This window comes from Callithrix jacchus, chromosome 21 (genome assembly GCF_049354715.1).
Source record: "Callithrix jacchus isolate 240 chromosome 21, calJac240_pri, whole genome shotgun sequence".
Taxonomy (NCBI): domain Eukaryota; kingdom Metazoa; phylum Chordata; class Mammalia; order Primates; family Cebidae; genus Callithrix; species Callithrix jacchus.
Genome location: NC_133522.1, coordinates 12543457 through 12564734, shown reverse-complemented (window position 1 = coordinate 12564734; position 21278 = coordinate 12543457). Strand labels below are relative to the sequence as shown.

The 21278-nt window shown below is 38.6% G+C and overlaps 1 long non-coding RNA gene across 1 annotated transcript; it reads right to left on the bottom strand.

Annotated features, from left to right (window-relative positions):
- Nucleotides 1-9518: 9518 nt before the first annotated feature.
- LOC118149955 (uncharacterized) lies at nucleotides 9519-13763 on the bottom strand. Its single transcript, XR_004737734.3, has 4 exons — nucleotides 13694-13763; nucleotides 13260-13363; nucleotides 11456-11640; nucleotides 9519-10041 (listed from the first exon to the last, which is right to left on the bottom strand). It is a non-coding gene; the product is annotated as an uncharacterized LOC118149955 (long non-coding RNA).
- Nucleotides 13764-21278: the final 7515 nt, after the last annotated feature.

The following is a 21278-nucleotide window of genomic DNA, read 5'->3' as shown; positions in this document are numbered from 1 at the left end:
CATATTTATGTTTAATATGTATTTTTAAAGTTTTTAATTTACTGATTTGGAAGATGTAATAGTACAGGTAACTAATGTTTAAGAATTTATGGATATTAGCACAATTTGTTGTGAATTTTAATGTTCTGCACTTAGTAATACTTTATTTTTAACCTTCAAAAAAAATCCCTTATAGTACGTATATACAGTTAGATAGAAGAAATGAATTCAATTTTGGATAGCAGAATAGGATGACTGCAAAAATATATTATACTCAGGTAATAGACTCCCTAAGTACCCAGATCTGATCACTATGCATTTTATATGCACATAGCAAAATTTCTCATGTACCCCATAAATCTGTACAAATAATAATTTAAAAAACTCCATTTGGCTGGGTATGGTGGCTCATGCCTATAATCCCAGCACTTTGTGAGGGTTGAGACAGGCAGATCACTTGAGGTCAGGAGTTTGAGATCAGCCTGGTCAACACGATGAAACCCCTGTCTCTACTAAAAATACAAAAATTATCCTGGAGTGGTGGTTCACGCCTGTAATCACAGCTACACAAAACGCTAGCTAGCTGCCTTTTGAGGCAGGAGAATTGCTTGAACCTGGAAGGCAGAGGTTGCAGTGAGCAGAGATCGTGCCATTGCACTCCAGCCTGAGTGACAGAGTGAGACTGTCTCAAAAAGAAATAAAACATGAATAAAAATGAAAGTTCCATTCAAAGATGTTTTAAAGTTGCAAGCTTGAAGTTTTAATATATGATTCATTTTCAGATATTTCCTCTTCTTGTGATAGAGGATTAGGTAGCTAGGACCAAATCCACTTCCAGAATAATTAGAAAATTGGACAAAATATATATTAAAACAACTTATTTGAAGGCATATTAGTTATATCTTGCTGTACAGAAAACTAACCAAAACTTAATGACTTAAAATGATATCAATGTATTTAACTCACAATTCTATAGGCTTAAAATTTGGGGAATCACACTGGTATGAGCTATGTTTGGTTGATCATGGCTGAACTCCCAGATCTGCCAGCTCATGTGCTGACTGGACCTGCTTTGCTGATGGTTGCCCACCTGGAATGTCTGAGATGACTGGAATTTCTCTGGACAGGGTTTTTCATCCTCCAGAAGGCGAGCCTGAGCTTGCTCCTGAATTGATGGCTTTATTTCCTCAATGTATACTAACCACATAATCCTACTCCTTCAAACTCAAGCACACGACTGAAATCTTTCTTATTAAAGCAGTGTTTCCTGAAATATAAAAACTACTTTTTAAAAAATGTTGTTTCCCAGGGCCGGGCACGGTGGCTCAAGCCTGTAATACCAGCACTTTGGGAGGCCGAGGCGGGTGGATCACGAGGTCAAGAGATCAAAACCATCCCGGTCAACATGGTGAAACCCCGTCTCTACTAAAGATACAAAAAATTAGCTGGGCATGGTGGCGCGTGCCTGTAATCCCAGCTACTCGGGAGGCTGAGGCAGGAGAATTGCCTGAACCCAGGAGGCGGAGGTTGCAGTGAGCCGAGATCGCGCCATTGCACTCCAGCCTGGGTAACAAGAGTGAAACTCGGTCTCAAAAAAAAAAAAAAAAAAAAGTTTCCCGTTTAACTTCCATGTTACACTGTCACTGCTGACGCTTTGTTTGTTCCATGCTGGTGTCTACCTGTATCCTGCTCATTAGTTCCTCATATACTATTCTATTTAATAGGCATTTTCTGCAGTTTTCTTTTTTTATTTTATTTTTCGTGACATTCATCTGTTCCTGGCTCTCCTTCATTCTATATCAACTAAAACCTAAATCTCCACTTCCGCTTTTCCTTTTTCTCCTTATATATGGACTAATATTTCTAATTATCAGATGGGCATTTCCAGCTATCTCTTTAGCATCGTAAACTCAATATTCTCAAACATGAATATATCATATACTTCTGTTTATTTGCTCTTTCTCTTGAAGGCCATATTTCATTAATGAAAAAAAGATAATTACCCAGGCTTGAAACGTGAAATTATGCTTGATTTCCCCTTTCTCTTTTTCTGCAAGTCCTAATGAAACTTCCTCTGAATTGCCGTTCTACTAATTTCTCTTGGTTTTCACGTTCTGCGGCGAAGTTTTGTTGTTTGTGGTTTCTTTGCCTACCTTCCACTTTTCTTTCTTACGAAAGTATATTCCAAATGTGATTGGAGAAACGAAGTGTTTTGTGTAGAATTATGACAGTACTTTTTCTCTATTCATGGATATTAATTGTAAGTCTGGAATTCCTTACTTTGGGCCACAATTACTAATTTCATAAGGATATGTGCAAATTTAGACCAAAGAGAATTAATCCCAAACTTAGAAGTTGAAATTAAACTTTGAATATATTTTATTCCCTGTGAACCACTTGAAAGTATATTGTTGGCTAAATGCTTCTTCATTCTCTAAATTTATAGCAATTCCTAAAAACAACATTCTCCTACATAGCAACAATACAACTATCAAAAATAAGAGGTTGACCTCAGTGTACTAATACTATTTGTATTAATTTCCTATTGTTTCTGCACAAATTATACACGTTTATTTTGTTACAGTTCTGTAAATCAGAAATCCAAATAGCTGCCACTAGGCTAAAATCAAGGTATTGGAAGGCAGGGCTGCATTCTTTCTAGATGATCTAGGACAAAAAAAAATTTCTTTTTTTTTTTTTCAGCTTCTAGAGTCTGCTTTCATTTCTTGGTTCATAGTCTCCTCCTTCCATCTTCAAAGCTGGTAGCTTAGCATCTTCAAATCTCTGAGTATAATTCTCTCTTTTTATTATAAAGGTTATTACGATTACGTTTGGTACACCAGTTTCTCCAGACTAAACTCTCTATCTCAGCATCTTTAATTTAATCACATCTGCAAAGTTTCTTTTGCCATGTAAAGTACCATTCACAGGTTCTGGGGATTAGAATATGTAAATGCTTCAAGGACCACTTTCTGCCTTTCACACCACCTAATCTTTAGTACCCATTAAAGTTTTGCCAATAGTCCCACCAAATACAATATTTATAGAAAAATAATGTTTTAAATAATGCATGTTATTCAGGCTTTGTCTAATATAGTCTCAAAATGCAATGTACTTCACTTTACATCCTATCAGGAGGTCAACAAATTGGAATTTGTCACATTTCTAATAATATTAACTTTATTCACTTAATTCAAGTAGTGTCTACAAGCTTCCCTACTTTACACCTGCTCCTTTTCCTTTTGGTATTACTGAGCATTCTATATGGAGATAATGTTGAGACTATATGAATATCCCATTCCTCATCAAATTTTTGATTGACTAATTTATTTATGACTATGAATACATGATAAAGATTTACTTCCTATTTTATTCAGTGGGTTACAACCTCTATTATTGGCTTTATACTCACATTATCTCTGTTTTAGACAGTGAAAATCCCTTAAACTAACTACTAATTTGCATTAAAATGTTTTTTTTACTTTAAATTCCAGAATACATGTACAGAAAGTGTAGGTTTGTTACATAGGAACACTTGTGCCATGGTGGTCTGCTGCACCTATTGACCCATCCTTCAAATTCTTTCCCCACACATCCCAACTCCCAACAGGCCCCGGTGTGTGTTGTTCCCCTCCCTGTGTCCATGTGTTCGGATTGTTCAACTCCCGCTTGAGTGAGAATATGCAATGTTTGGTTTTCTGTTCCTGTGTTAATTTGCTGAGGATGATGGCTTCCAGCTTCATCCATGCCCCACAAAGAACATGGTCTCATTCCTTTTGATGTCTGTGTACTATTCCATAGCATATATGTACCACATTTTATTTATCTGGTCTATCACTGAAAGGCATTTGAGTTGGTTCCATGACTTTTCAATAGTAAATAGTGTTCCAAGAAACATACATGTGCATATGTCTTTAGAAGAATGATTTATATTCCTTTGGATATATACCTAATGATGAGAAGGGTGGATCAAATGGTATTTCTGGTCCTAGATCCTTGAGGAATTGCCATATTGTCCCCCACAATGGTTGAGCTAATTTGCATTCCCACCACGGTGTAAAAGCATTCCTATTTCTCCAAATCCTCACCAGCATCTGTTGTTTTTTGACTTTTAAATAATCGCCATTCTGACGGTCATGAGACGGTATCGTGTTGTGGTTTCGATTTGCATGTCTCTAATGATCAGTGATATTGAGCTTTCTTTCATATGTCTGTTGGCTGCATAAATGTCATCTTTTGAGAAGTGTCTGTTCATATTCTTTGTCCACTTTTTGATGTTTCTTTTTCTCTTGAAAATTTGTTTAAGTTCCTTGTAGATTCTGGATATTAGACCTTTGTCACGTGGGTAGATTGCAAAAACCTTTTCTGCAACTATTGAGATAATGTGGCTTTTGCCTTTGGATTCCATTTATTGATTTGTGCCTGTTGAAGCAGCCTGGCATCTCAGGGATGAAGCCAACTCTATTGTGGTGGATAAGATTTTTTTATGTGCCACTGGATTTGGTTTGCCGGTATTTAATTGAGAATTTTTGCATTGATGTTCATCAGTAATATTGGCCTGAATTTTTCTTTTTCTGTTGTGCCTCTTCCCAGTTTTGGTATCAGGATGATGTTGGCTTCATAAAATGAGTTAGGGAGGGGCATGAACCTGATGCCAGTAGGATCACTCCTGTATAAGGTGTCTGACAACCCCTGTTGGAGGTTCTCACCCACTTGGATGGCACAGGCAACAGGACCCATTTAATGAAGCAGTTTTACTGTCTCTTGGTGGAGTGGGTGTACTTCGCTGGGGGAAACTCACTCATCTGGGCTGCCTGGATTCCTCAAAGCTACCAGGAGGAAAGGCTAAGTCTGCTGGTCTGCAGAGACTGTGGTCATCTCCACCCCAGGGACTCAGGCCCAGGGAGATCTGAGTTCGGTCCCTGAGCCTATGGCTGGAGTTGCTGGAGTTCTGCAGGGAAGACCCTCTCAGTGAAGAAGGATGTGTCATGGTCAGGCCTGAAGAGGCACTCAGACCGCAGTGCCACAGCCGGTTTGTTGGGCTATGTGGGCAATCTCTTGGAGACCAAGCCATTCAGCCTCCTTGCCTCCAGCAGGGGAAAAGCATGGCCTGGATCTAGAGATGGATGCTGCTCTTCCCCTGCCCAGGGAGCTTAGTTTGTTAGGCAGTTATGAGTCCTAGTGCTGGCTGATGCCTCTCCCACAAGGAGCTCAAAGGGTTTGGGCAGCAGGCAGCCGCAGCTATGGTCCTGGTTACTGCTCCCCATGGGGAGCTTGCAGGCTTAGACGGATTTCAGCTGAGAGGCTGTTGAGAATCTGCACAGCTCAAGGATTGGGACCCTACGCCCCAGTGGCCAGTGGGATTTTTAAATCTGTGGGTTGCATGGTTCCGTGGAAAAAGCACGGTTTCCCCAGCTGGATAGCGTGCTCAGTCACTGCCTCCTTGGCTGAAGGTCGCGGGGGCGGGGGAGAGGCGGAGTCCCCCCTGCTCCATGTGGCTCTCAGGTGAGTGGTGCACCATTTGCTCTTTCTTCCTCTCCGTGGATCACATCAGCCACCTAGTCAGTTCTGATCAGAGAACCTGTATGCCTTGGTTGCTGGTGAAGGATTCACATGCTAATTATGGTTCTTTTCAATGGGAGCTTCTGATCTCCCCTGTTTCCGGTTGGCCATCTTGGCCTTGCCCACAGGAGTTTTTTTATATAGCCCAGAGACATGTCCCTTTCTAGGTATGCTTTGCAAACAGTTTCCCCTAATCTGTAGTTTGTTTACTTAACTGTGTTTTTCAAAGATCAAAGGTTTTTAATTTTGATAAAGTATAATTTATAATTTTTTCCCTTATATGGCTTATGCTCTTTGTGTTCTATTTAAAAAATTATTGCCTAATTCAATGGCACAGATTTTTTTACTTGTTTTTTCCAAACATTTTATTGTTTTAGCTTTTACATTAGGATACAGAATATATTTTGTAGTGATTTATGCATATAGTATGAAATAACAAATGAGGTTTATTTCACACACAGACATTTGGGTGTTCTATTTTCATTTGTTGAAAGACTAATCTTTCCTCCATTGAATTATTTTGGCAACTTGACCATATAAGTAACAGTGTATTTATTAATTTTATTCTGTTTCATTGATCTCTAGATCTATTAAAGTAGCTTGATTATAGCAGTTTTTCGGCTTTACTTTTACTTTTTATCTTGCCAAGTTCTTTTTCTTTCTGTGTGAATTCTAGAATAGGCTTGTCAGTTTCTTGAAAAAAGATTGAGACATTTTATTCCACGTTTTATAGGGGTCATAAATCTGGTATAATGTATGCCTGGACCTATTGCTGATGCCTTGTAATTACATGGAAGTTAAGAATAAAGCGGACATTGAGTAGCATAGAAACAGGAAGATAAATTGGATTGAAGTGACATCTTTTGAGCCTAGCAGCTTTTTGATTTTCAGTAATATGATACAATAAATTCTATTTTTTAAATAAACCAGTTTAATTTGTTTTGATCTCTTACAAATAATAGTCTTAAATTTCACACAATAATTATAATTCAGACTTTTTAAAAATTATGTTTTAAGTTCTGGGGTACATGTGCAGATCATGCAGGATTGTTACATAGATATACACATACCGTGGTGGTTTGCTGCATCCATTCCCCCATCATCTACATTAGGTATTTCTCCTAATGTTATTCCTCCAGAATCCTCCTACTCCCTGCTACCCCTCTCCTAGTCCCCATACCCTCCAAAAGGCCCCTATGTGTGATGTTCCACTCCCTGTGTCTATGTGTTCTCATTTTTCAACATCCACTTATGAGTGAAAACATGCGGTATTTGGTTTTCTGTTCTTGTGTCACTTTGCTGAGAATGATGGTTTCCAGCTATGTCATCCATGTCTCTGTAAAGGACATGAACTCATCCTTTTTATGGCTGCATAGTATTCCATGGTGTATATGTGCCACATTTTCTTTATACAGTCTATCATTGATGGGCATTTGGGTTGGCTCCAAGTCTTTAGTATTGTAAGCAATGCCACAATGAATATACGAGTACATGTGTCTTTATAACAGAACAGTTTGTTCCAATGACTTTAAAAAAAAAAAAGAAATATCTTCCTGGGCTGTGGTCCCCCATACAAATCTATTTTGACAGCCATGAGCTCAGACAATGTTAATAAACTTCTCAACACCTATTTTAAAAATCCCAAATTTTTGATCATCGGATTTAAGACTGTCCATTATTGGAGCTTGTTGTAAATTGTAAGTGCATCCTTTATAATCCTCTACCTCACCTCAACAATGTTTTATTCCATCATAATTTCTCATTTTATCTACAATGCACCCTGTAAAAGCTCTCCTCTGAAACTCTTTTTTAAAATTTTTACTGCTGCTTCAAAATTTAGGAGCTTATTCCACCTGTCTTCCACAGTTGAAATCTTAGATGTACTACATGTTCATAATCCCCACAGGTGTGACTAGACGTTACAGTTAGAATGAGTCCCTCCATCATCTATCTTTGAGGCGACTAGAGGACTTTCTGCATCTGTGATAACAGTTATCACACTTTGTGGACCTGTTCCTATAACTATAGAAGGTCTTTAATTCAGGACTTTATAAAGATGGTAAGAAGGTAAAACAAAATGAATTTATACCATGTTGTTTTGTGCCTATCTCTCTGTCTCTCTAAAATGTGAAATGTCTAAAGAACAAGGACCACCTTTGTGTCCTCCAAAGCACCTGGAAAAATGCTTTACACAAATTGTTTTTAAATCAATTCTAAAATACAACTAATAGCAGTGTCTTCTTAATTTTTAAAATTTTATTATAAACTAAAAATTTATAATTGTTTATATTTATAGGGTATAAGTTGATGTTAAGATTTATTAATACAATGTGAAATTATTAAATTGAGCGAATTAACACACCCCTAACCTCAATAACAGCACCAATAACAGCTTTGAAGCTTCAAATATGACTGATACTTGCGGCCCTGCTTTTTTGTAGCTCCCGTGAAGTTAGGAATTTGGGGGTCTATTTTAGATACTATAGGCCTGTTAGTTTTGATGGGAAACTTTGTTACTATTTCTGGTCTTTTTGTTTTAAAGCATATACATATTTTTGGTTTCTCTCTTTAGGATTATAGGGACTGACAAGTATACATTCTAAGGAAACCAAAGGTACTTAAACTGTAAGCCATTTGCATTGTTCATAAATAAGTTTAGACACATTAATACACCTCTATACATTCATTAACAAGATATGTTTTTAGAATGATATTACAAAAATAAAAATACTGTTTGAAAATTTACTGTATGTTATATCCAGACCAGGAGTTTTCAATCAATCTTGAAAGGTGTCTATTTTTTTTTCCTTCTTCATTTTAGTATAAGAAGTTGGTTGGCAGTGTCCAGTAAAGGTCTACTGAGTCCATATATATCTGTGGGCCTATTTCTGTAAGTACAGAAGTTCTTTAATTCATAACTTTATAAAGATAGCAAGGTGATAAATTGAAATGAATGTACACCATGTACTGAGACTACAGAAGATATGCTACACAGAGTTTACCTGATAAGCACTAATTTATAAAATGCAACCTGCACAATCTCTATAGTATAGTTTTTCTATTTTATTTTTGATGCTCTGTGTTAAAGAAGAGGTGAATATTCTAAGCTTGCTGTGGCCAAGATAAGTGTGTATGTTTTCCGTTTTCTGTTCTTTTATTGTCACTGAAGTTGTGGCATGTCAGAACTGGCTTGTATAGCTCCCAAGGGGCAAACGTTCAATGTTCAGGAATTTTATATGTCAGTTGTTAAAACATTGGTAGCTTGAAGTTAGTCCTAGTGTAAGTATTCACACAATGAATGTTGGCAAGTACTATAAATTAGTTATCCTGCCTACTGCTTCACCCAGGAAACTGGTTTATCAATATTCCACTGATCATAATAGTTATGGGTATTCTTATTTTTATTTCATGCTATTTGTGTTACAGACTAGTCTAAGCACTAGCTTACCTAGAAGATCTTGCCCTTTTTCAGTGTAATTATCCTCTTGGGTACAAGGTTGCCCCGAAATACTGAGTGTCCAAGAAGCTCCCACTGGCTTACGTGTGACCTCAGGAAGTTGTAAGTTGCTACCCAACTGCTATTAAACCAAGTCTGGCAGGTCTGATATGCTTTGTTACTGCAGCTTCGTTCACCAAGGAAATGTTAGTTTGAACAGCATTACCTAAGGAGCAAGTTTTCTGACAGCGGTCCTTATCAGGACTCTTGTTATAAATTAATGATTTATGTTCTTTATTTGACCAACCTTGCCTTCATCCTCATCCAAACGTTTTTCTCTTCTTACAGCTTGAAACGAGAGATGAAGTGTTATTCTCTTATATTTGCAATTGCAGACAGTTCATAACGTCATTGAATGTTCTTTCTAATATTTAGCTCTTTCCCAATGCGGTCTGCTGAATGTTACTTACCTGAGAATTATCTCTCTAAACCTACAACACAGACTTCAATTCCCAGCTTTCCCAATATCTCGCCCATCAGTGTTTAGCCACCATTTCACTAAAACTTACTGATAGTGAGATAGAGCACATAGGGTAATTGGAACTGGGCGTCTGGAATAGTTAGGTCCCCTGGTCTTCACCATGGGCAGGGTCCTCCCACCACCTCAGCCTTTGGGTTCAGAAGGAACTGTCAGAGAGAACCTTGTTCTTAGTTATGGGAAGAGGTGGGAGACCTAACCTTTAATACCACTCTGACCTCCTCCTCAACCCTAGTCATACTGTGGTAGAGAGCCTGGGTCACTCTGCTGACTGGGCTTGAGTGAAATGGTCCATTTAATTGAGCGGTCCCCAACCTTTTTGGCACCAGGGACTGGCTTCCCGGAAGACAACATTTCCGTGGACTGGGTTGGGGGATGGTGTTGGTATGATTCAATTGCACTATGTTTATTTTACACTTTATTTCTATTATTAATTCATTGTAATATATAATAAAATAATTACATAACTCACCATAATGTAGAATCAGTGGGAGACTTGAGGTCATTTTCCTGCAACTAGACGGTCCTATCCAGAAGTGACAGAACACAGTGACAGAGCATCAGGCCAACATTAGATTCTCATAAGGAGCACACAGCCTAGATCCCTCACATGCCCAGTTCACAACAGGGTTCAAGCGTTTGTGAGAATCTAATGCTGCTGCTTCTGACAGGAGGTGGAGCTCAGGTGGTAAAGCCAGTGATGGGAGCAGCTATAAATACAGCTGAAGCTTCATTTGCTCACCTACTGCTCACCTCCATGGCCTGGGGGTCGGGGACTCCTGATTTAAGTGATGTTTACATGATACTTCTGCTTTCAGGGAATTGGGTAACCTGTGTCTTCCTTCTTGCCCAGCATGGGGGTCTGAGACAGGGAGCTCACATATTTGGAGGGCACTGATAATATCTCCAGTGGTACTGAGTTTAAATTAGTCTCGTTACCCCTATTAAAGAGAGAGAATCTTCATCTCTCTGCTTTTCCACCAGAAGGATAGACATATCATGTTCTCAGATTTTATAAACCTGTACACATCTGTGAAGTCTGAGAATAACAAGGAACGTTATTGGAGAGAACATAACAGAGAGTGAGCTCTGCCTTCCCCAGGTTTGCTCATTGTTTCTTGAACATTCCCCTCCTTCATTATCATTTTGCATTTATTTGTATATATGGGAGCTTTCGTTTTAAAACTAGAACAGAAGGAAGAAATTTGGATGGCATAGAGAAAGTAGATAGAACGGATTAAAAAATGGAAAGAATGATATTTTGTCTAATCTTGTCTGACCCTTTGTAATGGGTATGAACTTCTCTAGTTAACATATGAGAATGGGAAATGGATGGATCTTTATTTCATGAGAGCCTTAGACTAAATCTTACAAAGACAATTGCTGACAAAGACAAACTCTTTCTTACAGCCTTAGAGAGACTCTAGATTGTTGAGAAGGCAGCAAATCATAAGGACCTATTAAAGATCATTTATCTGACTGCATGATATTAAGGAGGTCATGTGAAAATGGCTTCAGCATGGTGTAGAGGATGTAACATATGTCAGGAGACATGAATCCTGAACCCATATATACTCATATTTTTAACTTACAATTCAGAAAACTTAAGTTTCTGAATGAGAAAACTGTACTTTCCTTTTTCTCACCTTCCTACTCAGCTTTTCTCAGCCCTCAGGGTCTGCTTAAAAGGCCTAGTGACTACAGTGGTTAATCCTACAAAATGTTTTTTTTTTTTTTTTAAACAGAAAATGGTGTTTATATAAAAAAATCAATTATGCTATTTAAAACTTAATTATACTCAGTACAAATATATTTTAAAATCTAAAAAGAGTAAAGTTTTCCACTTAGAAGTGCTTATATGTCTGGGAATATGGGTGAAAACACAATGATTAAGATAAATGAATCTAAGATTCACAACCCTTTTCCTGCAGAATTCTTACCGACTTCTCCAGTAGAGCTCTGTTTCTTGCTGCTTTGCTCCCAGAAGACAGAAAGACATTTTAAAGAACATTATTGTAGGGCAGAAGGCTTTTTTTCTATAGCTAGAGGGGTTATATTGTAAATTAAAATGGATCTCTTTTGAGTAGATTTTACATGCTGTTATCATCCTTTACAAACCCAGCACCTGGAGACAGATGTACAAATATATTAAATTAGAAGATTATCAGTTTAATAAAAAAATTTCCACCAAGTTATTTTTAGTATCTGCTGTGGTATATCACCCAGAACCTTCTTCAGATACCATTTCCCCAAGTGTCAGAAGAGTTGTCAGGGACTGCTTATAACTAACTCGATCCCCAAGGAATGCTCTCAGACAAGGGGATTTGCCTCCGCCATATTTATGCTCTCTTCCCTGGGGTAGCTCATGTGTATTTACTGACTCATGTTGTAATCAAATGCTCGGTTCCCTTGTGTTTTCTGGAGACAGCTATGAACCACTGCGGTCTTTCTAGTCTCCGTAGAATTGGCTAAGCCTCTTGTTACAACAGCTTTGCAGTTCTGTTTCTTTCACTCTTCCTTCCTGATGACCTTACCCCTGTACAGGTGTTAATCTCAAGCAAATGAGAATTCTTTCTTTCAAATCTGTGTTTAAGATTCTGCTCACAGGAAATGAAATCTGACCTAAGATAGTTGGTACAAGGAATTGTTTGGCCCAAGGAAACAGATTCTAAAAGAGATGTGGGAACTTGGTCATGTCTGTCCCATTATGAGTGGTAGAGGAAGTGCAGACGTTCCCTGGTGTGTTGTTCCAGGGAAGCTGTTAAAATGTTAACTAGTGGTAACCAGGATATCACATCAGGAAAAGGGAATGCCCTGAAAAGTGCAATAACTCAGATATTAGAGAGGCTCAGAAAAAAAAAAAAACAGTAAATACAGGACAATGAAATTGGATGGCTGCTGCTGAATGCTATCAATTTACTAGAGAAAGACAAAGAAAGGCTGGTGTGAATTAATCACCAGGTTAAAGCACAATGTGAAAGCCAGAATATTCTCCTTGGCTGAATTAGAAGAGACTCTCATTTCTTATAGTCAAATATAAAAAGCTGAGGGTCAGTCAGACCCAGGACTTAATTTAAAAGACAGAGAAGACTCCAGAGAAGATAGAATTATCGACCTTAGCCAATCTGCTGTGCCAGAGTCAGGGTCCTGAGTGAGAAAGGGTATAGCCTGAAGGCTTGAGATGAGGAAAACTGGGTCAATGCCCTTGAAGATTTTTAATCTATATATTCCTCTATATTACTTTGTCTTCAAAAGTGGTCCACACCTTCATATTGAAGGCCAATCCTTCCTCTTTCCTTGAAGACAATGAAAGCCTCTGTCTTGTAAGACAGTACACAACTCAGTCACTTAGGATTCACTCTGCCTCCAGTCCTGGTCGAAGACTAAAAGGGATAAGTCACCAACTAATCTAGCTAGATATGTGCTGGGCCTGCTAAGGGAGAAAAAAGACAGTATGCAGAAGAAACTACAGGACTTAGGTAACAAGTACTGGCAGGAACCGTGTACGTACAGTTCATGGCAAGCATTCTCTCATGATACAAGTCATATGCCCTACAAGGATCACAGAGGGTAGGACTGACGTACTGCCAGGTGGGCTCCTGAAAGCTGTAAGTAAGTGATGGCTTTCACTAAGTGAGATACAAATGCCAAAACTAAGATGGTAGAGGGTGGAAGAAACGATCAAAATACTCAAAGAATTTGTCCTACAAGAGTTGATAGACTACCTAGAGCTTGAAAACTTACCTGTGAGTACATTCTTTAAGGGTCTGGATGGAAAACATTTTGTTGTCCACAGCAATAAGGTGAGAGGGATGCATATTGTTGTGAAGGTCAGTTGTGACTCTACTCTGAGGACCAGGACCGATGGTAGAAGATGTTGTTTTATAATACAGAATAGAGGGCAGATTAGACATCGACATCCAGGACCTGAAGCATCTCTTGTAAAATGGGAAATATAGAAACCCGAAATAGAGGGCAGTGCAACAAGGTCACAGGAGCAGCCAGGGGGAGCTGACTCTCAGAGATATGTTGATATTTAACAGAACATGCCAGGCCTAGGGAAAACATAGCTAGACAGCTGACAAGAATATTGCACATTTGTAAAAACTAAAGGAAGTCAAGGAGGGATTATTAGAAGTTCGAAGTTTGCTATCTCCCATGAAATATTACTGTCTTACCTCCCCAACCCCCACCAGTTTCATGATCTAAGGCAGGTTTCACTTCCAGAACCCATGGATGAAAAAGACTAGTTCCCTAGGAGGAAGGACTTTGCAAAGCCATAGCAAGCATTGTGATGTAACGATTCCCAGTTCTTATTCAAAGGGCCTTACATCATTTATTGTGAATAACCATAAACTGAGGAAAGGGGAATAGTCAGATATTTACAAAACAGTAGGGGATTGGAGGTTAAGATGATATTGTTACACAGGTACCTGCAGTTTCACTGTGGTCCCCCAGTAAAGCAGGAGCGTATAGAGGCAGGTAATAAATGGAGTCCTGGGTACTCTGAGTACATGAACCCACTATACACTTCTTTCATCGCCAAACGCATACTTATCACTCAAAGCCTGCATTTAATTCCACTGGTCTATGGAATAAGAGCTATTGGAATGGAAAATGTTAAGTAGAAGCCTCTGAACTGTTTCTGAATCTGGCCAAGACAGTAAACCAAGAAAATTTTGCATAACGTTTCCTAAAAGCCTTAAAAGATGTAGGAATGATGGTTCCCATTGTACCCCCATTGAATTTCATGGAACTGCTTCATCAACGAAACATACAGATGAATTCTGGAGGATGCCAGTGGCCTACTATAAACTCAACCAAGTAGAAGCCCCAATTGTAGGAGCTATGCCAGATGTAACAAAATTTTAAAGAAAGAATCAGAAATAGCACCACACCAAGCCCAACTGAAGCATGGGGCAAAAGAAACACGCAATCCCAATATTGTCCTTCTTAACAATTTTGATATTTTGTTCATCATGGATTTTTTGTATTAATTTAACTTTTAAAAATATTTGCCTTGCAACATTTGTCTTAATTACTGAGTTTTTGATGGTCCCTCAAGTTTTTATATCTTCTGCAAGTGTCTTACTCACCTCATATTAGTCCTGGCTCTGTATATTGTGGTCTCGGGGACTTGGTACACAATCACTGTTCTGTTGAATGCATCATTTATCATCCCTAAAGATATGGCTAGCCAGAAAAAGTGAACATTCGCATGTGATAGACAAAATGCACATTTGCAGTGCTATCCTAGGGATATGTTAGTTCTTCTACCCTGTGCCATACATGTAGCCTAGAGAAAACTAAAGTACTTGAACATACACTATTACATTGGTCTACTACTTTAATGGCATTGCACGAGTGGACTAGATGAGGTAGAAGTAGGTATGTTGGTGACCTTGTTAAGATACGTGTAGTCCAGAGGATGTGAAACTATGGTTTTGTCTATAAACTCTACGAAGCTTCAGGGACGTGCTACATCAATAAACTGTGTGGCTTGGTATAAGACAGATCATCTCCACAGTAAAGGATGGTTTGTGTGTCTTTCATCTCCCACCACTAAGGAGGAAACATGATTCCTGGTAAGTAACATGGAAAACCACCATCTCTGAGTCAGACACAGAATAGGAAGGGACTCTTCAGAAGGTTCTGGTTTAGACACAAGGAGCCATGCCACATAGACTTCTTGTTTGAAGACAACGAAGCAGACAATATAATATTAGAGGAGTCTGTAGTAGGCAGAAGTCACCATGGGGAGTGATGGCATGACCCAAATGGAGAAGAGTAATGTGGACTCTTTAGTGCTGTGGAGCAAGACTGTGCCATCTGCAATGAAAAATTATGTTCTATTAGACAAACAGCCATGGCATGCTAGGGGTCTTGATAGAGACAGGCCACCTAAATGGAGATCCAGTCACCATGCAGAGCTGGATTCTGCCAAACTAATCTAGTCATAGGTTGCTGAGGCCCAGTAGCAATTAATCATGCCGGCGTCAGGCATGAACAGGGCCAGAGGGCACAAGTAAGCAACACAAGCAGGTGGCTCAGACTTCATGTCATCTACCACTGTCGCCTTGGCACATCTCACTTAGCACTTACCAGGTACCTGCTGCGTATGGGGAATTTGTTATGAATAGCTGATGGAGGAAGAAAAAGGCTAAGCTTAAGTTATAGATGGATTGGCTTAGTATACTCGACAGTTATGAATGTACTGTGCTACAGACCAACACAGGGGTGGGCCTGAAGACAGAGGTGAGGGGAAATCTTCCCAATGGGTATAACTTTGAGGTCTGCACATGTGTGGGAATAGTGGCCTGAGGTTAGAATACATATGGACTCACAAATAGTAATGAGTAAACCAGACAGTCAGGAGTTTGGAAGGATAATGATTTTAGGATTGGAAAAAAAACATTTTTGAGGACAAGGTACATAGATGGATATATAGGAGTGGGCATGAAATGCAAAACAACAAAAAAACAAAACAAAGTGTATAATGCATAATTCTCCCCATAGATCAGCCATCACGTAAGAAGCAGTAAGCAATCAACCATACAGGCTGGTTGGCATCATCAAGGTTCTGTCATCAGTCACCCAGTTTTGGTAAAACTGGACCATAAATGCAATAACTATGGGTGGCAGATAGGTTGTTCATGAATGGGCTCAATAGCATGGGGTCCTATTTAGTAACTGATCTAGTGACTGCTGATGCCAAATGTACAACCTGACAGCAATGGTACACAATGCAGATGTTCCCTCAAGGAGGCCAGCAAGCCATTTTGTGGGAAAGTGATTCAATCAAACCCTTAATTTACCAGAAAGGGGAGCAATTTATCTCAACATATATTGACACCTACTCCATATCTGTGAATTTGCCTTGGCTACAGGACCGTATCCAGCCCCACTATCCAAGGGCTTATAGATTATTTGTTTCACCAACATAGACTTTTCTTAACATTGTTTTGAATCAAGGGACACACTTCATAGCACACAGAGTGTTGACATGTATCCAGTGGCCATTGGTCTTATCATAAACTGCACCACCCAAACTTTTGCAGCCTGACTGCTTATTTAAAAATGATTCATGCGTCTCAGAATCAAGGAATGGTATCACATAATCTCATCCCAATAACCCACTTGAGGAATTTGTGTTTCTCATCCTCACAGCTTTTACCTTTGTGAGTCTAGAGGTCCAGATTCTCAATGGGGGATCCTTCCACTAGGCTATATGCAGCAAGCATCCCATTGTGCTTTAATTTGTAGCTGCTGCCTGGTGGTTTTGGAGTTCTTTTACAAAGAGACTAGCAAGCGTGAAAAGAGTTACTCCCCCAGTAGGGAAATGGATGTACTTGACCAAGGAGAGATAAAGTTGGTAGCTATACAATGGGTGCAGTAGGGGTGGATGTATTTCAGATCCAGGAGATACAATAGATAATCTCGTGATAATCTCTTATACAATTGTGAGAACAAATGGGCAACTGCCTCAGCTGCTATCTGAGCAAGCACGGGACTAGAGACTCTTTCACCTCAGGGATGAGGTGCTAGGTCACCAAGTAAGCCACTCTTCTTTTTTTTTTTCTTTTTTTTTCTGTCACCCAGTCTGGAGTGCAGTGGCATGATCTCGGCTCACTGCATCCTTTGACTCCTGGATTCAAGTGATTCTCTTGCCTCAGTCTCCTGGGTAGCTGGGATTACAGGCTCGCATCACTATGCCTGGCTAATTTTTTTTTTTTTTTTTTTTGTATTTTTAGTAAAGACGAGGTTTCACCATGTTGGCCAGGCTGGTCTTGAACTCCTGACCTCCGGTGATCTGCCTGTGTTGGCCTCCCAAAGTGCTGGGATTACAGGTGTGAAGTAAGCCGCTCTTGTCAGCAGAAATGAATCTGGAATGGGTAGTAAAGAAGAAAAAATGTATCAGCTATGGCCTCCTGACTAGCTCTAGCAGCAGAAGCTGTAGTTCCTTCGACTAACCTTACTAAGTTTTGTTAGAAAAAGAAGCTTGAATCCCAGAGGAGCTGTTTTCAGATGAAGTGAATTTTTTACCTAGAGTAAGTGGATCAAGTGGCACAAAGAGTGGACAGTAGTGAATCCTATGTTGCATTGCTCAAATCTTCTGTAGGACTGAAACTTTTATAACCCCAGCTGCCAGGAAGCTTGGCAGCTGACGACCCACAGATAAATCTTTCCCCAAAACTTGCCCTCAATTTGAGTCCACTGATCGGTTGATGTGGCAGTAAAAAGTCTAGTAACCTTGCTTAACTGGGACAACCCTGAAGGGGCATCGAAGCCATAGCACCCCATTACATCGGCTGAGTCTTTGCTGCAGCTGCCCTGCTTCCTTTGCCAATCTGACTCCCCTCAAACACCGGCCGATGCTATTCTGGGAGCACTCCCCAATATGTTTCCTGCATTCGAATCTCACATGCTCCACGTCTAATGTCTGGCAAAGCTGACCTAGACGGGATTCCTTCAAATCACCAGAATTCATTCAATGTGAATAATTTAGAAGAAGTTTTGCACCAAAATGTTAAAAAAGTAAATCTGTTGCATAATTTTTCTCCTTATGCATTTTTTTTACTTTAATTGCTCCTTCATTACTTTTAATTTCTGTTTCTCTTTATTTTCCTTTTACCAACGTCAGTTAATATCATGTGAAAAATAAAATTTAGGATGCGTGGGTTTTTCTTGGCCTTACCACTAACCAATCCACTGAACTTGGATGAATTAAGTGTTTTCTGGGTAAGAGGTGATTCATTTGTTATTTGAGGGGATTATACCAGGAGATTGATCTTGAAAAATACCTTGCAACTGTGAAAGTTCAGTATTTTCCTTTTCATCAAGTTTTATATTTTAAATCGCATTGCAATTTGGGTTACAGAATTACTGAAAGTGAAGGAAAACTAATGAAGAAATGTTTACATCTTATAGGATAAGGTCCTAGCGGTTCTAAAAATAGGTACAAGTCTTATGAACACTGTTTGGTAATGCTGAGATGACGCTAATGAGACAAAGAGAAGCTTCCCCGTGGCAGATGACTTACAACAGATCATGTAACATTGATGCAAATAATTCCTTACATTCTTCAAGCATCTGCAGTATTTGTGATTTAAGAATTTGTAGACATGATTGAATTCATGATTCCTTCATTCAGCAATTATTTATTGAGTGCCTATTTTGTGCCCAGACTATACTAGGCCCTGGGGATATAGAGATTAATAAGATAAGATCCCAATTCTTGAACAGCTCGGTCTAGTGGGAAAAACAGGCATATACACAAATATTACAATGCATAAGATCTGCTATAATAGAGGATAAGGAGAATGTTGCTGATGGATTTTGTAATAATCTTATGTGGACAGGATGTTTTTATTCTATAAGGATTTACTGTCAATCAGTTTGAGTATGCCTGCATTTTAATGAAGGTGATCTGATCACTCTGTCCTAAGTCAGCCACACACCCCCTTTAAACCAACAATTGGAGTTATTCATATCATCTCTGCAGTTCTCTGCATATCAGTTCTGCAGTTATTTATGCAGCTCTGCAGGGACATCTTAAGCCCCTTCGTTTTATAGCAGACCTTCCCCAGCTTCTATTTTAACTGAAATTTCATATAAACAATTCTTTGGAAAGCAGGGGAAAGACCACTCATTGAAAATATAATTTCTTAGACTAGGATTATGATTCCAGGCTGGATACCTTGCTAGCAGCTCAAAGTTGTGGAAGGGAAAGGTTTCTGAAGTAAAGGGAGAGAATTATGGAGTAAGAAAGACTAAAGAAAATGAAGGATTATTTTATGGTTAGAGATCAGTAATGTGTCATGTAAGTTGTCAGTTTACAAAACACCCTGCATTTTCTCCTTCCTCTTTTTAAATCAATGCACAATGTTGGGCTCACTGATAACTAAAAAGCAGAAGCCGCCTGAAGCCAACAGTTTTTTCTACCCTTTTCTAAATTCTGACCTCACTGGAGAGCTCATCCTAGTGATCTGAAGGGGTGATAGCTGTTAGATCTGTATCTCTGTAAAAAAGAGGGAGCTTCTGGCAAACTGAGGAGGGAATGCCTTTGAGAAGGAGGGAAGGGAGCTTATCCTAGATTGTAGGGTAATAGAGGTCTGTGTGTCTTAGAGGAGCAAAAAACCATGACAGGTCTTTCAAACTGGGACAATTTTATGAGTTCAACTTGATGCAAAGCCTAAATTAAAATTAATTCATGTTTCAAAACATTTATTAATAGATTAACCAACTGGGTTTATAATATTATTTGGCCCCTAAAATAGTATTATTCAGTACTTTTTCCTATCTAAAAATCTTTCAAAAATTTAAAGATAACATATATCATGTATGTTAAAACCAACTTAAAATATTTTAAGTATATAACAAGAACGTTCTGCATACTTTAATTTTCATTTTAAAGTACGCAGAATGTTGATCCTGTTACATACTCATACACTTTAATCCATTTCTGTCTCTAATCCTGAGTGATTGGCATTTTTCCAAAAATACATTTTAATTGACTTATTGATAATTACTTATAAAATCTCCTGTAGTCACAGATTCAAGTGACCTTTCTATAAACGGTAATACATTCAGTTGAGGAAGTACTCTTTCTAAAGGTATGGAAGTACATGTGAGTTTAGACAGCATTCTGCTAAATGGAGGCTATTGCCAATTCTAATTCTTTCCATTTTGAAATTTATAATTTTTTTCAGAACAAATATTTTCACAGGCTGTCTTTCTGCCTCCATTCAAAAGCCTTTTTTTCAAAATATATTTTTAAAGATAGGATGTGTCAAATTAAGTTTTCACTATTTATAATTCATCTAAATGTTTTGTCAAATTTACATCTATAATACCTTAGGCAGTCTCAGTTTTATTCCACTTTGTTCAGCATGTAAATTTTTAAATTAAAAAATAGCAACTCCATCAAAAACTCATTTTCATGAAGTGACATATCGCAAATCACAAAACAAAATTTTAAACATTAAATTGTATTCACCGTTTGTGTTCTCTTAATGTGTTCAGATCCTCCTTTGCTTTTATGAAATTCGTTTTAATGGCTTTCTCCTTGTCAGCTTTTGTTCGATCATTATAGTTTGCTAAAAGCTTCAAAATTAGAGATTATTGGGGAGCCACTTATTGAATAATTAGAGTAAGTTTCGACAATTGGCCCTGAAGAAAATGCAATGAAAATTTAGAAGTCTCACTGACATGGTTTAGATTTATGTACCTGTCCAAATCTTAGTTCTAATTGTAATCCCCAATGTTGGAGGAGGGGCCTGTTGGGAGGTGACTGGATCACGAGGGCAGATTTTCCCCTTACTGTTCATGGTAGTGAGTGAGTTCTCATGAAATCTGGTTGTTTAAAAGTGTGTGGTACCTCCCCCCACCTCTTTTTCTCCTGCTCATGCCATGTAAGATATGCCTGCTTCCCCTTTGCCTTCTCCATAATTGTCTTTCTTGAGGTCCCTCCAGCTATGCTAACTGTACATTCTGTGGAATTGTGAGCTAATTAAACCTCAAATCTTTATAAGTTAACCACTTTCAGTTAATTTTTTATAGCAGTGTGGGAATGAACTAAAACACTCATTTTATCAAACAATTTAATGCCACTGCAAGAAAACTAGAATGCATTACAAAATAGTTGTTCAAGTGTTCAAACATTCTAAAATTTGATCGATGCTAGACAGTAGAGAGATGGAACCTTCAACCCCTTCTAAGTTCATTTCCACATCATAAGTTCGTTTGTTCAGCCAGAAGATTTTT